At 41.4% G+C, this 15,837-nt stretch overlaps 1 long non-coding RNA gene across 1 annotated transcript in view; it reads right to left on the reverse strand.

The window, feature by feature from the left end:
- Positions 1–188: 188 nt before the first annotated feature.
- Positions 189–15,837, reverse strand: part of LOC146496360 (uncharacterized) — a 60,566-nt gene continuing 44,917 nt past the window's right edge. The window contains exon 3 of the long non-coding RNA XR_014871095.1: positions 189–5,422. This is a non-coding gene — a long non-coding RNA (uncharacterized LOC146496360). The remainder of the gene's footprint in view (positions 5,423–15,837) is intronic.

The raw sequence follows: 15,837 nt of genomic DNA on the forward strand, positions 1-15,837 counted from the left end.
GCATTTGTAGAGCGTTTGGGCAGCGAAAAAATAAGCCATTGTCAATCAGAATCAATCCAGATGGTACTTAACGATCGATCATAATCTGGTATTACTTTACTTAAAGAAAGTAAAAAACTTTGAAAGACCTTCAGGGAGGTCTGCACAAGTATTGCTCAAAACTACTTTAAAAATCACAAGAAATTTCTGTCTCAAAATCATGTAAAAGTCGGTCAATAAAACTGAATTATATCTCTTCATTCGGGCAGAAAAGGCTATTGAGGAACAACAAAGACAACTGAAACAACTCCAAAATTACACATGATTATACAAGATGCACTGACATGTAGTCATGACTCTTAGTGCACCTCTGTTCAAAAACAATAACACCCCTCTGAGTCTCCCACCAATCTCAAACTCTCCGTCACTCTCCCAGGCAGTCAGGGGCGACGGGGAGTTCAGAAGGGAAAGGGATTGGGTTACCATGACATAAATCTCCCCGTCTCCTTCTCCTGGAGGTGGGCAGCGGGGCGATGAGGCTCTTAGCGTCAGTGTCTTTGGGAATGCCGGCATGTTCCCTGGAGGAGATAGGGGAGATAGGCTTGGCGCCTCCAGAGGAGTCTTTCACCCTCTCTCTCCCTCCTTCTCTCCCTTTCTCTTTCTCACTCTCGCCATCTCTGCTTATCTCAAAAAAAAACACAATAGGGTTTTGTACACTGGAGCAAAGCAGGGAGGCTTCAGATGGCAGCCGAGTATGATATTCAGGAGGACAGAAGGCTAGAGAATCACTCTCTGTTCCACACAATGATACAATACAATGCAACACACAACACAATCTCTAATGAAAGCAGCAGAGATTCCTGTTCACCTGGCATTTACTACATACAAACCGCCTTTGCTGTGCATGTTCACAAGCAAGATGACTTTTAAATATTTTTTAAAAAGAAAGGAATGATTCTTTTGGTGTGCATGTTTACCTAAACTGTTATAAAATCAATGTAGTGATGTGTCAGTTCATAAAAATAGCTGTTGTTACTAGCTGAACAGTAAAAAGGGGGGTAGGATTGGCCACATGAGGACCACACCAGGTACCAGCTAAGCAATGAGAAATTAGATCTGGCTCGGTAAAAACATGCAAACTAGTCACCTTTCATGCAGTCGGTCTGTTTGCTGCTGTTTGAAGGAGGACAGGAGATCAAAATGGTGATGACACACAAAGCACATTGGCTATCATGAACTGCTGCCCACAACAGGACATGTCTGTGTCAAATCTGTCACAACGCGATGTGACCGAAGTCCATCGCATTTCTGCAAAGAACACGCTTCAGCTCGTTCCATTTACGACCGCGTGGCGCAATGTGGCACAACCTCAATCTGGTAATAAATATTTTCAGCTCGCTTTCTATGGGACAATGAAAGGCTGTTGTGTCATGAGTGTCTCAAGCTTCACGCGTCACAAAGGTCAAGCTTTATCAATCTACAGAATACTGCCGGCCAATTATATGGAGCTCACCGTAAATCTTATCATCTGTAGGTTTCACAACCTTGATGAGTCCAGAGGCCAAAGGCTGTGCCCTTTCTTGTATTTACTTAGGGCAGGTAAATTGGAGAGCCAGCAGCTGTAATGGAAAATCGCCTTGGAGACACTTGAGTGCCCGAGACAAAGAGAATAGCAATTATTCTGGAAAATCAATTTTCAACCCAATCTTTCTCCCTTATCGACCGCAGAGAAGGTGACAGGAAAATTTATACCTCGGACTGTATTATGGGCTCTATTTGCTACTGCAGAAACGCCTCTTATTTTTCTTGACATTTGACTGCAGCTGAGTATACCCACCTCTGCTGACTTACTCCTTTTGTTAATGTATATTTTTTAACCTTCTAGAAGCTCATTCATTATTACTGTTTTAATGTGCTAATAGAAATCATATTGGTTTCATGGTTTAAGAATAGGGGAAGCATGAGTTAGATCCATAATTTGTTTTAGTTTTGCCTGTATATCCCACCACACAGGATTTCAAATCAATCAAGGCGCGATTAAAGTATAGACTTTCAGTCAAACATACTGTATTAACTGAATTACAGCTTTTCTTTGTACGTGGATCAGTACATTTTCATAGGCTTAAAATTAAGGAGACAGTTGACTTAGAAGCAGTTTAATGGGTGTGCCAAGTTTGTATTCTGTAGCTTTTAACTGCAATTTTAAATATGAGACAAAAGAAATCAGGTTAAAATATAAATAAAATATATCTAACTTTAAGAATTGCGAAATCAATGGCCTATCACGTTCTTAAAGAGAAGGAATGTGCTGGTCTGCTCAACAAGATCAAAAGGCCTGAAAACCAGCAGAAGACAATTAAAGTTTATGATGACAGAATTATTTCCATGGTTGAAAAAAAGCAAATTCACAATGTCAAGAAAATTTGCAAGGAAATCACGCTCTACAATCCTTTGTGGACAAAAAAATAGGGGGTGTACAACAAGGTGAAAACCACTGGTTACGTTCAAGGACAGGAAAATGAGATTAGACTTTTCCAAAAAAAAACCACCTGAAAAATCTTTCAAAGGCTCTGGAGAGATAAAACCAAGATGAACTTATAAAGAAACACATGGGGAAGAATCACATCACATCATGGGTCAAACATGGTGAAGGCTTATGACATGGGCATGTACTGTATCATTGCCAGTGGAACCAGGTGACTAGTGCTTATTTATCTTTAACAGGGTTGATTTGACTGCTGATAGAAGCAGCAGCAGGAATTGTAAGTGTATGGATTTTCACTCTCTGCTCAGATTGAGCAAAATGCTGTGAAACTGCATTGTGAAACAGATAATGACCCTAAGCATACTGCAAGAAAATCCAAGAGTTTCAGAAGGCAAGGTCAGTCACCTGATTGCAGTTCAATAGGGCATGCTTTTCAGTTACTGAATACAGAAAGACCAACAAATAAGCAGCAACTGCATCCTGCCAGAGCTGCTCAAGAGAGGAAACACAGCATTTGGTGATGTTCATGGGTCCTAAACATCAGGCAGTCCCTGAGCGCAAAGGATTTACAAGAATTAAGAACAACCCTTATATTTAAAATTATGTTAGTTTGTTTAATTACATTTGAGCCTCTGGAAACAAGGGTGCATGTATAAAAATGGCTGTAAATCCTTAACAGTTAATCTGCAATGTTTGTTAAACCCCTTGAATGAAATCTGAAAGTCTGCATATTAATCAGTGATTTAAAATGTAACATGATGGTGTTGTTGTCTTTATCCAACAAATTATGGACCTAACTGTATTTGACAAGTAAATCTCCAAAGAAAATGATATCTAAGCTGTAGGTGCTGCTGTTGCCTATGTTTTCCACGTGTGTGTGTTGGTCCGAGCAGGCTCACACACATGTACCTTGTGCTATACCTCTTTATAATTATTCCCACAGTCTTATCAGTGTTTATTTTGCTACTGTGAAAAGCTTACCGCACCAGCATTCTTTGCATGTCATTCCCTGACCAAGATTTATCACTGTGTTTATCCCATTAATATGTCAAGGCTCTATGTAAACTGGCTTCAGAGTATTGCAGAATTCATTTTGTCTGGCTGTCTATCACAATGGCTTGTTTTATACATCTTTTACTCTCAAGCCTGCATCCATCTGTCTTGCCTGTTGTTCAGTTTTGGCTGACACAAGGCAGAGTTTGTGCTCAGTACTCATTTTAATTTCTTTCTATACACTTTGTGTGTACATAAGCAAGTGACATGCAGAGAAAATGTAGGTATTAACATATCACGTGTGTGTGTGTGTGTGTGTGTGTGTGTGTGTGTGTGTGTGTTTTCACATCACAAAGATGTATATCACAAGTGGCAGTCCTCTGATATGGACTAATAAAACTCACTGATCTGGAAGTGCTAAAGGCCTTTTCAGCATACACCCTGCAATGCAGCCCAGTAGCAGTTTCTCTCTTTTGCACACACACTCACACACAAACACACACACACACATAGACTTCCCCCTGAAGACTACTGTGGGGTCATTTTCAAGATTACCCATAACTCCTCAGGAGGGAATTCATAATATGTGTTGTCTGTTAACGACGCACACATAAAAGCACACACGTATGAACACGAGCACAACCACACAATCAGCATGCGGAGAAAAACAAAAAAACCCCGCATAGATACACATGTTGCCCTCCCCTCCTTTTCCTTAATATCCTGACACAGCAAAGGAAAAGGGGGATTGGAGGATTTACAGTGCTGATTCTGAGAAGTAGCATTTGCTTTTGGTTACCAGGGACCTCTGAGGGTTTAGGAGGCGGTGCATCGTACCCCCAATAACTCCACCTTGGGTACTTCTCTGTCACCTCCTCCCTCCTTCGCCCTCACACTGGAGAATCAAAGTGCTTGTGTGTGTGTGAGTACTGACTGTTGAAACAGATGCCGGTGTGTGTGTGTGCCACCTATGTCAACATGGCCGGTCTCCGGACCTGATGCTGCTTGGAGATAGGACCCTGCCCACAGAGCCATTGAGTCTAGACTCCAGATGTGTTCCTCCACACACACACACACACACACACACACACACACACACACACACACACACACACAAGTACCAGTGCCGGTCCAAAGTAATAATTCTACCAGATGACAGTTGTTTACTCGCACACAGAGCTCAGTATGGATAATAATTCCAATCTTGTCACTCTTAAAAAAGATTAAATAATCACATATTTTCTCATTTATGACAACAGGGGCCATCTTCAGTGTACAGTAAGTGGACTGTCTAATTACAATTGGATGTAGTTAGACAGTCCAATACCAGTTACGACGATAAACCATACAATCTATTTCCAGCATGGATTTTACACATAACCTGTAACCAATGCAGGCAATGCTATTGCAAAGACAAACTTCATATAACTGTTTATAAGTTTTGCTTAACATTTAAGTAGATATCAAATGTGCTGTTCCTCAGTATTGCACATTTAAATTACCCACTGCTTCTTCTGAAATAAACAGAAACATATGCTGGCTGCATATGCTCCACACTGCTTTATTTAGACTGTTCTATAGCGACACGACAACAAGAGTGTTTTTGTGAAAAAGACACATGGGTAAATTGCAACTGTTATACAAAACAAGACTTGGGAAGAGGAAAAGTAAAGAGTAAAAGTGTTCAGAGCACAGATGCACCCGCTCTCTTGCTATCTCCTGTGCTTGTGGGTATACTGCCGATCCAGCTATTCTTGTTGGTTTGTTAATTGTTTGTCACCCACCAGGTGCCATCTGTCTGTAGTCCCACAGTCCCCGAGCCATGTGGGCCGGCCTGCCTGGCGCCTGCCAACGTCACTGACCTGCAGCAACCGTCCACACCTCCGTCACACACCTCCTGATCCGTCTGGGATAAATAGCTTCTCCCTCAACTTCTGTGCCGCCATCACGGCTTCCCAATCTGTCCTGTGTTAGAAGTGGAAGAGGGAGGGGGGTGACAGGAAGAGACAGGGAGGGAGGGAGGGAAAGAGAGACACAAATAAGAGGAAGGAATGGGTAAATGGATAGAGAAATGCATAGTGTGAGAATGAACAAGACACAGAGATAGCTGTGCGCAAAGATAAAATGGCCTGTTTGTGCTTCCTGATCTGTCTCATTTTGCAAAAAACACAGTTCAAACATCACAGGCTGCTACAATAACTTTGCAACAACTGTCGCATTTGTGTCTACAAGCCTTGCATACTGTGGGTGCCAGATCAACAATCAAATTCTGATTTCATTATAGCATTATTTTGCACAGCACTGACTGCACCTCTCTACTTTAGGAGACACACCAACAGGCAAGGGAGGTCACCTTCACCTGGGCCTGATGTTGGGGCAGCTGCTTGTTGAAAAATGAGATCAGCTGCTTGCTCACCGGGATATATACTGCAGTCTGGAAATACCCAGGGTCTAGTGTACCAGGTAGCATACGGTGGGTCCCGTACAATAAAGACAGGGTGAACAGCCCCCTCTCTCCCAGCCTGTCTGCCTGCCTGCCTGCCATCCTGGGGCATGTTGGGTCACCTTGACAACTGGGCCCAGTGAGGGGAGCTGCACCCCACTTCAGGGCAAAGAAGAAGGCAGTATGGGTAATGAGGCGTTGCCATGCAAGTGGAACAGCTTTTGAATAACCCCATCCGCACACAGATACACATACACACTATTCTATTTGTGTTTACAGGAGGAACAACAGCTTGTAGAAGAAACCTCTGCGGAGTTGTTGGTCCAGGAAGAAAGAGATTCATGGGCATCATGGTGGAGGTCAGCTAGTCAGGAGAGAGTTCATGCACAGATAACTTCAATAAAGCATCTAAATGTGATATATGACGTATATGTGATGCATGAAAAAGGATTAGCGGGAGTGCTTTGCTATTATGTAGAAACACCGGCAGGATGTGAACTTATTGTTGTGTCAAAACTCCCTCGTCATAATGAAATACTGGTAAAGGTTATAGTGTTTCTCTTCTTTCCAAACTGAAATTTATGTTTTGCGGACTCATTAGATTCAGCTCAGAAAACTGTAAATCCAGGCCAATGTAATGTTTATTTTAAAGGAGGAGGAAACACTGGATTTTCCTACCCAAGCAAACCTAGTTATAATGATTGTCAGAGGTGAGGTTTAATCATTCTACATCTTGGTCTCATAAATTTGGGGAAGGTACAGTATTCCCTCATGTTGACTCAACGTTAAACATTCAATAATAGCCTCAAAAACTGTGCAGTGTCCCATGAAGCCAATGGAATCCTGTGAACGGCAGAACAAGACCCAGTGGGACTTTGTGATCACCTCTACACACCACCACATAATCACCACCACAGATGTACTAATTGTTACTGAATGCAGCGGGCATGCTCTAACGGTATAGCTAGTACATATCTAGTTTCTTTGGCAGGAGAGCCAATGAGACAAAGACAAACTAGTTCATCAAACAGCATGAAGTAACATATTGCTGACCACCAGCTGCATTTGTTTGAGTGGTGAATATATTAACACGAAGCGACTTGTGAACTTTAGTTTCTTATCTCCTTGCAAAAAAGAAAAAAGATTCCACTTCATTATTCAGCCATTCCTTCTGTTTGCAGTTGGAAACAACCCTTTCCCAGTATAAATTGCTAAAACTCTTGGAAACCGCATAGAAATTCCACAAATGCTTGCACTATATCGCATTAAGCTGTAAAGCCATATTGCAGAAAAATGGACCGCAGAAGGAGTTCATTTCTTTCACAGGTTTGTAAAGATGATGTATGATAGCAGGATGAGTGTTCTTTTTCCTCTTAATACATTATATACACACACACACACACACACACACACATACATATATCTATTTATTTATTTATTTATTTTACTCCTGTCTGTCCACTCTGAATGCTAGTTAATCTCCTGCAAACTTTGCTACAGATGCTGGCAGATCGGTTTGAAATGATTATGGGAGCCAGACCCGCTGTCCAGCTTTCCAGTAACACTCCTACATGGAGATGGAACCAGAACTTGGGCTGAGGCTGAGACTGGAGCTGGTCTGCCAGGGGATGGATGCCAACAGGCCCAAGAAATTAATACCAGCGCTGGGGCCTCACTAAGGTTCAACATTTAGCTTTCGCTGGAGCAGAAAAGAAGACATGACCGGCAATGATGTCACCAGAAAAGGTGGCTTGACTGTGAATGCTAGCTATGGTTCACCTGGAACTAACAGGGGGAATTAGTTCCCATCGATGAGAAACACCCCGAAACAGAAACACGACTTATTTGAATATATGCCTCAATATAAGGAAAAAATGAGATTTACATATAAAACTATGTAATTTCTAAATCATCCCATCGATGAACCATCTATGAAGTCCATCTCTTGGACTTCATTCAAACTAAGAAAACTCTCAGTCTAAGCATTACTTTTCTGTTCAGCAGCAGCATTTCTATGATCCAAAAGAAAGGGAGTGGAAGTGTAGCAACAATGACGAGTGAAACTGAACCACAGCTCCCAAACCAAACCACAGCTTCCTGACTTTTGCTGCACCCATCACATTAAACTTCAGTTGCCAAAAAAATCTGATTTACTTTGACACAACATATTAATCACCCCCCCAAAGGGGAATTACAATATTATTAACCGCTTGGAAAAAAAAACCTGATGAGAAAATGAGTTGATAAGATACAGATGAACGTTATTAGGACCATCGTGGATTTGACGCTCTTGGCTTCTGTTTGAAGACACAACGGTTTTGACTATACTGTAAAAACAATAAAATCAAATCATAGTCACTTTCTGTCACTGCACATTCGCAGAGAGTTAAGCGTTGCCATCGTTTCTGTGCTTTTTAATGAGCTCTGGGGACATTACAGGCAGTTTATAAGCTGCAATCGTGATCCTCTGTGTCTAATCACAGCAACGATGGTTTAAACATCAGGAAATCATTTACATTGCTCTGGCTCAAGGGGAGTTTCAAAGTATCCAAGTAAAATTATGATAACAGAAGACTACACACTCGAGTGTACACACGGACTGTTTTACAGACCAGACTAGCTTGCGTCTGTAAGATATAACTCAAAATGTGGTGTCTTAATACTTTGCAGGGAACTGAATAGATTAATGGATTAAGAAAAGACAACCATTTAATTGCATTTTAAAGCTTCTGCAGTAAAACAGGGTATGTAGCCATTTTAATCTATTGACTTCATCATTCAAAACAAAAGCCTTGTAATTAATTTGTAACTCTATAATTGACTTGTAATGAATTTATAAAACTTTTCATCCCTGTTAAAAAAGAAAAAAAAAACAACTTCAAATGGGAACAAACAATCAATCATCTCAATGTCTGTTGCAATACTAATGAACCGCAACGGATTCCTGTCAAAGAAATGAAGGCCAACATGTTTCAATAAGGACGCTTGTTTCTTCTTCCCATAAATATGTTATCCTCGGTTATGCCAGTGCTGGAAAGCGTCCAACTCAAGCCATGAGACAACATATTTTGTGTGGGCTAGCTAATAATGTTTGCCCCCACTGCTTCTATCTGTCCCTGCCCTAAGAAAAAGAAGAAAAAAAACACTCTAAGAGTAGGAGGATTTCATGTACGTTAACGGGAAACTTTCATTTTGTAATGGAAGAATGGAGTCATGAGTAAAAATAAAAACTGCGAAAAGAGAGAGCTTAAGCCAGCCTAGTTCACAGTGGGATAAAGAATTTTGCTCACTGACCGTTTTAATGGAAACCGACACTGAACATTCAGCTGGGGGAACAAATACACAAAACGGCAGAGCTTCTATTTTTCTTTTTCCACTCCGTTTTGCTTTTTTTTAACCACCTAACACTCCCCGATGGCGCACTGTCCTAAAACTGACCAGCCTTGAAATATGACGAGTTTAATATGTCCTACATCACCGCTGAGCACGATTGAGTTACAAGAGTAACAACTGGTCTTTCCCAGACTGCAGCAGAGCAGCAGAGCCCACGGAGGAGCAGTGTGAACATAACCCCTTGTCAAAAGGGTTCAAATCCAGGAGGAGACAGAAGTCTGAAGGAATGGAAAAAGTGGAATAAAGGAGAAAAAAGCTCCTTAAAGGAAGGAGACTTTCAGGTGGGTAGGGATTCAGCATAGCTGCTCTGATGACAGGTAAGGATAAGAAGAGCAGTCGCTCGTCACAATATTGCAGCGCTGGCGGGTGGGTGGGCCACGAGGGGAGGTAAAAATAGAGGAAGGCAGGCGGGGGGGGGGGGGGGGGGGGGGGGGGGGGTGCAGGAGGCAGGGCAGCCTTACCGGCGCTGTCACCAGCCCCTGCGTGTTTGGATAAGACCCATGGAACATGTGGGGGAATCAGCATGAGGCATCACACCTGGAGGAAAAGACAACTAAATCCAACCCCCAGTGCAGCAGGCCCTGGCTCCACCATGTCTAGCCAGCATCTGGAATGGATATCTGGAGATGCAGTCGAATTCACAGCCTCTTCCACGTGCGCTTCTCACTCTACCACTGTTTTTCTTTTTTTTTTAATGTACAGTGTAGGTTGTGGAGACTCACAGAGGAATTGTGTTTATAAATAAATGCTTTTTCTCGAACTTGGTGTTATCCCATCTGCTTGGCAGTAACAGTATTGTGTTGTCAGTAAACTATAATACACTTTTTTTCTTATAATTGCTAGCTTCCCTTCACCCCCAATATGCTTCCACTTGACTCCTCTTGGCTTTAGCAAGTGTACAGATGCCAGCAGTTTTTGGTTACAGTAGCCTCATTCTTCTTTTGCCATCTTTTAGCATGTTTCAAAGGAACAATGTGATCCACTCACAGTCAAAAACAGAACTTTGTATATACCCAAGCATATCTTTTGATGTTTCAGGGGTAACGACGTGCTTTTCCTGGACTACAAGTTTAAACTGTTAGTGCCTGACAATAGATGAGAAGCCACCACCGCTGCCCACGACCTGCACGACGCACCACAGTGGCTGTGTTTTATGGATGTTTGTGTGTATGTGTTTGCATATGCTGTTTGTCACGGGCCAACCGTCCATGTTGTGACTGGAAGAATCCCGGGCACAATGTTTGTTTACACGGAACCGCTCACTCACCCAAATAATCAGCCGCTGTGGGCCTTTCTAATCCCTACACAAAGTCAATGGAGCCAGGTTGAGCTGGCGACAGGCGAGATAAGATACTCAAACACAGCTTCTTGATCTACGAGCCGCGGCCTCTCCTTCCCACACCCTCTGTCCCCCCTTTGTTTCCTCTATTGCAATTCCCAACGTGACACGGATTTGAAGCTCACGGGATGCATTCAGAAAGCGGGCCCCGCTTGGCTTCACTGTTTCGCCTCCCTCTACCTAGCTGGTCAGCTGAATTTTTGTTTTGGGATTTTTGTTTTCATCCTTTTTGCACGTTCTCGCAGCGCAACGTACAAGTCAAAGCAAGCTGCCGTGGTCTGAAGAAACACCCACTCGCTTGCAAAGGAATGCATATCTGAATTAGTGTATTGTTATGGTTTTGGCTACGTCGGTACTCACTTTGCAACTCCCGGTGTGCGAGTGTGATTCTGCATGCGTGCTTGTGTATACACTGATAGAAGTATGTGGCGAAACATTCATTAACATTCCATTTATGACCTCGGTATTATGTCCACAGTGACAGAGAGCATATATTTGCCTTTCACACCTCTTGCATCGGATGAGGGGAAATGATAGAGCGTTATGTGTGTCAGTGTGTGTGTGTGTGTGTGTGAATGAGATAGAGGGACAGAACGAGGGAAAGAGCAGCAGGGGGACGGATAAAACACAGCTCGCTGATACAACATAATCTATCTGGAACCATGTCTCAATATCACAATATTTCACACATTTACGTATCACAAATGTGGCAGTGGCAGCCTTCTCCTCAGATCAGTGGAGTTATTTCTGCCTTGTGTGCTGGATGCTGCAGGGCCGAGATACAGTTTGCAACGGCACAGATGGGAGAGGCTATAGCATCGGTACCACAGTATCACATGCAAAAATGTTTGGTATGTTTTAACACAGATAAAGCTGACATATTCCGAGGCGTTTCGCAGACAATACCCATGAAGGAACAATCTCCCATCTGGCAGTGCAGTCTCTCTAAAATCCTCTCTGTCATGCTCAATGAGAACTGGAGAGACAAAACATTCTCTGTCTGTATATCAGTCCTTATCAAGGCTGTACCTTGGGCCTTGTTGGATATCAGCAAAACATCACCCCGCAGGGTAGGGCCTTTTAAAAAAGGAAAACCCTGCACTTTATGTAGTAGCTCCAAATTTGTAAACATCTCTTCACGGTTTGACGCTATACAGAAGCAGTTTATGTATTCGTCCCGAGGGTATAAGTATGGGATTGGATAGCAGCATAGTGGACAAACTTCTTAGCTCTGGAACCACATGTACAATTTCCTGGTTAGGATCAAATCGATCAGCTTTACACTGTGTCTTCTTCCCTTCCCACGCCTCAGTAAAGAAGGATTACTTTCTGAGGCTGGGTTACCCGCCACCCTTAGGAGAGGAATGCCAATGAAGTCACTGCTGTACTGCTTCTCTCCACATGATGGTGCAGAGGACAACTCTCCCCCCCTGACGGCATGAAAGCTCACATTCATCTTTAGGTCGTTACATATGTAGATCCGTGCACACAGACGCATGTGCTGAAATGCGGACGATGTATTGAGAGGGATTATTTTGAACTACATCAACAAACAATCCGCCCGCCATCTGAAATATTTATTTTCATGTATATAAATTGAATTCATTACGTTTGCGCTGTTTGCACTGATGAGATGCGAATTTGTGTAATGGCTTAAGTTGAGTGGGCATTTTTAATTAGTTTTTTTTTTTTTTTCATTTAAAGCTGCGTCCTCTTTCATCTCCTGCTGTGTGAGGTTACTGTTTTTTAGTCAGGGAACAAAGAGCCATACCACTCAATATGACACACAATCTGTGTCTTTGCATGCGTGCGTCTGTGTCCTTCCTGTCTCAGTGTTGTCACACCTGTACCCTCTGTCATGATGTTATCAGACCCTAAACACCTGCTCCACAGTCTATGGTCACCAGCTACAGAAAGTAAAAACTGCCTCCCTGGCACAGTGAGACGGGCATCTGAAAATACATTCTTTTGTGTGTAAATAAAAAGAGGCGTGCTTCTGTTCTATAGTTATTTATATGCAGCTCGTGTCACCCAGCACATCAGTCACAGGTGTCATATAATCCAGAGGATGACCTTAATAGTGGGAGACGGGGATGAAGAGAAGGAGAGTAAGGACACATGCAGGGTCACATTCTTGTGATGTACACAGACTTTACGCTCTACAGTACCTGCTTTGCTCCTCACTATGTGTTTAGATATTAAGTTCCCATCTTTAGTAACGTAACTAGTAAAGCAAAGTAAAAAGGTACTTTTGATCTCACAGTTTTTAAGTAGATATATGATTATTTTGAGCTCCACGGTTTTAAAATATTATTAGTATTGGATGCTATTCTCTTCACAATTAAAAAAAACAAACAACTTTAATTCTACTAAGCATTGACACAGCACAATTGCTTATAATCACTTTACACATAGAAAAACAGCTTGCAAAAGTTAGTGGAAATATGACGAGCTGCTTAGCTACATTTAGCATTAGCGTTAGCAGGAATTGTAGCTTCTTTTTTAAAGCAGCAAATTGAGAAAGATTTTAATTTCTGAAGTGCGGAGTCACTGCAGTTACACAAATACAAAAGAGAGTCGGATACCTGGTATTGTTGCATGCTTACATTGGGTGTTGTTATTATCATTTTCTTCACATTACTACGCATTGCTCCATTTTATTCTCATTAATTTGACATACGAAAATTGTAACAATTCAGAAAAATCTCTGTGCTCCAAATTACTGCCTTCACACATACACTGTGATAGGTGGACAGACTGTGGCAACAGTGGGAAAGATTTTGAAGGTCAGAAAAAATAAAATACATGAAAAAAAATTTGCTTTTTACCTTCTCCTGAAAACTGTTTGGCAACTCTGAGGTATATTTATGTATTTCCAAGGTAGTCTGGATATGGTGTGTAAATATCAACCTCACAAGTTAAACAAGTGTGAATTGTTTAAAACAGTTTCACCAGCACTGCTAATAAGTGCATGACTTAGAAATTTTGCGTTTTGCTTCTATATGTCACCACAGTGGACTTTATCAAACAATCATGATGTCACTGAAGGGCACACTTTCGTTTTTTTTTTTATATATAAAGCGCCCCATTTTCAGAGGCTCAAAAGAAACTGGACAATTGAATCCCTTTCATGGCGAGATAAGGTCCATTCTTTTGCTATATTAATATGATTCGCATCCCCCAATGAAAAAGACCTATTTTTCAAGAATGGACATGTCTAAGCGCCAGAGCCATGTATCAGCCTGATGACTTACAGTACAGTAAAAGGGAGCTGCTTCAACTACGTCCAAAAGTTCCTTGCAAAGTACTCAGGAAAACTGTTCCAGGTAAATCTGGAAACAATCTGGCTTCAAAGGAGGAGATGCAAACAGATAGTGATGTGTGACCAAAATGTAAAACAATGACTCCACTGATTGTCGCTGGAGCACTTGCTAGCTGCGCTCACTAGCTGCACTTGCTAGCTGCACTCCATATTACAGAAAGCGCAAAGGGTGAATGGAAATTAATGATGCAGTCACACAGTGAAAAGGCAAAACTTAAAAGAGCAGGTTAAAAAGCTCAGCCCAAGATAGAACAGGAAGAAATATTGTGCTGGTTTCTCACCTTTTTCACTCACTATGTGTTAATAGACCTCTCTGCATTGAATTATGCTTGTTATCAATCTCTGGCTCTCTTCCACAGCATGTCTTTTGTCCCGTGTTCCTTCTCTCACTTCAAATGGTCGGGGGAGATGGCCCCGCCCCTCCCTGAGCCTGGTTCTGCTGGAGGTTTCTTCCTGTTAAAAGGCAGTTTTTCCTTCCCACAGTCGCCAAAGTGCTTGCTCATAGGGGGTCATATGATTTTTAGCTTTTTCCTCTGTATCTGTTATTGTAGGGTCAACCTTACAATATAAAGCGCCTTGAGGCGACTTTGTTGTGAATTGGCGCTATATAAATAAAATTGAATTGAATGTTACATGGTTATGTCATTTTAGTTATTGTTAAACTAAGCAATTATTTGGCACTTTTTAAATTCCCAGGAAAAACACTACCTCAGCTACTTTTGACCTTACATTTCACTTGCACTGTATCACTGGATATACCAAAAGTTAATTCGGTCGCTATGTCCGAATGAACAGAATCAACTTTTGGGGATTTCCTTACCTGGATAATTGAGCATGCATCAAGACATCACTGGATATACTGCTCTGTTACTACTATTACATAACAATCCTGCTGTTAGCACCTTTTTTCAGTAGTTTAACACTTACAATTAGGTAGTGTGTCTTCAATGACAATAACTACTTGGAAAAGAATGGAAGGTGCTCTTTATTTACTTAAGCTTACAACTGCTGCTGCCTGCAAGCATCAATAGCACAATGTTCAGTAGTTGCTTAAATTCTCATTGTACATTTTGTTAAAATATTGTGGACTATACTGAAACTAAAGGTCTTAGCAAGTTCCTAGAAAATACTGAGATACATATTGTATATTACCATTCAGCTTTTACACAAATACTTAAACTTAAAAGAAATTAACAGAACATTAGAACATGTAAAAGCAGATTTAGGCAGCAACATTCATTATAAGGTACTTTGTGTTTAATTTATCAAAGAAAACCAGGTTTGCTGTCCTCATAATTGGAATTTTCTATTTTGAAGAGCGGTCCTGTCCAACTAAAGACGGGCTTTTATCCAGTTTATCTGAGTCACTTTCTGCATTTTTTATATTCCAAGCCGCCTACTTTTGATCAGAACTGTCCTTCATTATGTTCTAGTTTGTTTCATTTCAGACATGGCGAGTGATAGCAAGACTCCACAGTGTAAAGCTGTGCACACTCTTCAAGTCACTATTATAGACTTAAGTTCACATTGAAACTCTCACTGAATGTGAAAAATGAAAGCTTACTTTGGAATGAAAACTTTAATTTCATGTAACACTTAAAATAGTTTTACTTTCACAAACAAACAATAGAGCAGTGTCACTGACTGCTTTCCAACAAGCATTTTGCCATAAGCTGTATTTACTTTTCATTAAATTAATTGGTTATTAATAAACTAGGCAGGACACAGAATAATATCCTCCAGGTTGTAAAGCAAACTGTATTTAAAAAAAAAAAAAAAATAGTGTGAAACAGGTTCTTAACAAGGCTGCAGGACATCACCGCAATGGCTGGATTACTGTGTATAGATAGTGTGGGGGGAAAAATTGCATTACACTGCTGTGC

This window comes from Neolamprologus multifasciatus, chromosome 19 (assembly GCF_963576455.1).
Source record: "Neolamprologus multifasciatus chromosome 19, fNeoMul1.2, whole genome shotgun sequence".
NCBI lineage: Eukaryota > Metazoa > Chordata > Actinopteri > Cichliformes > Cichlidae > Neolamprologus > Neolamprologus multifasciatus.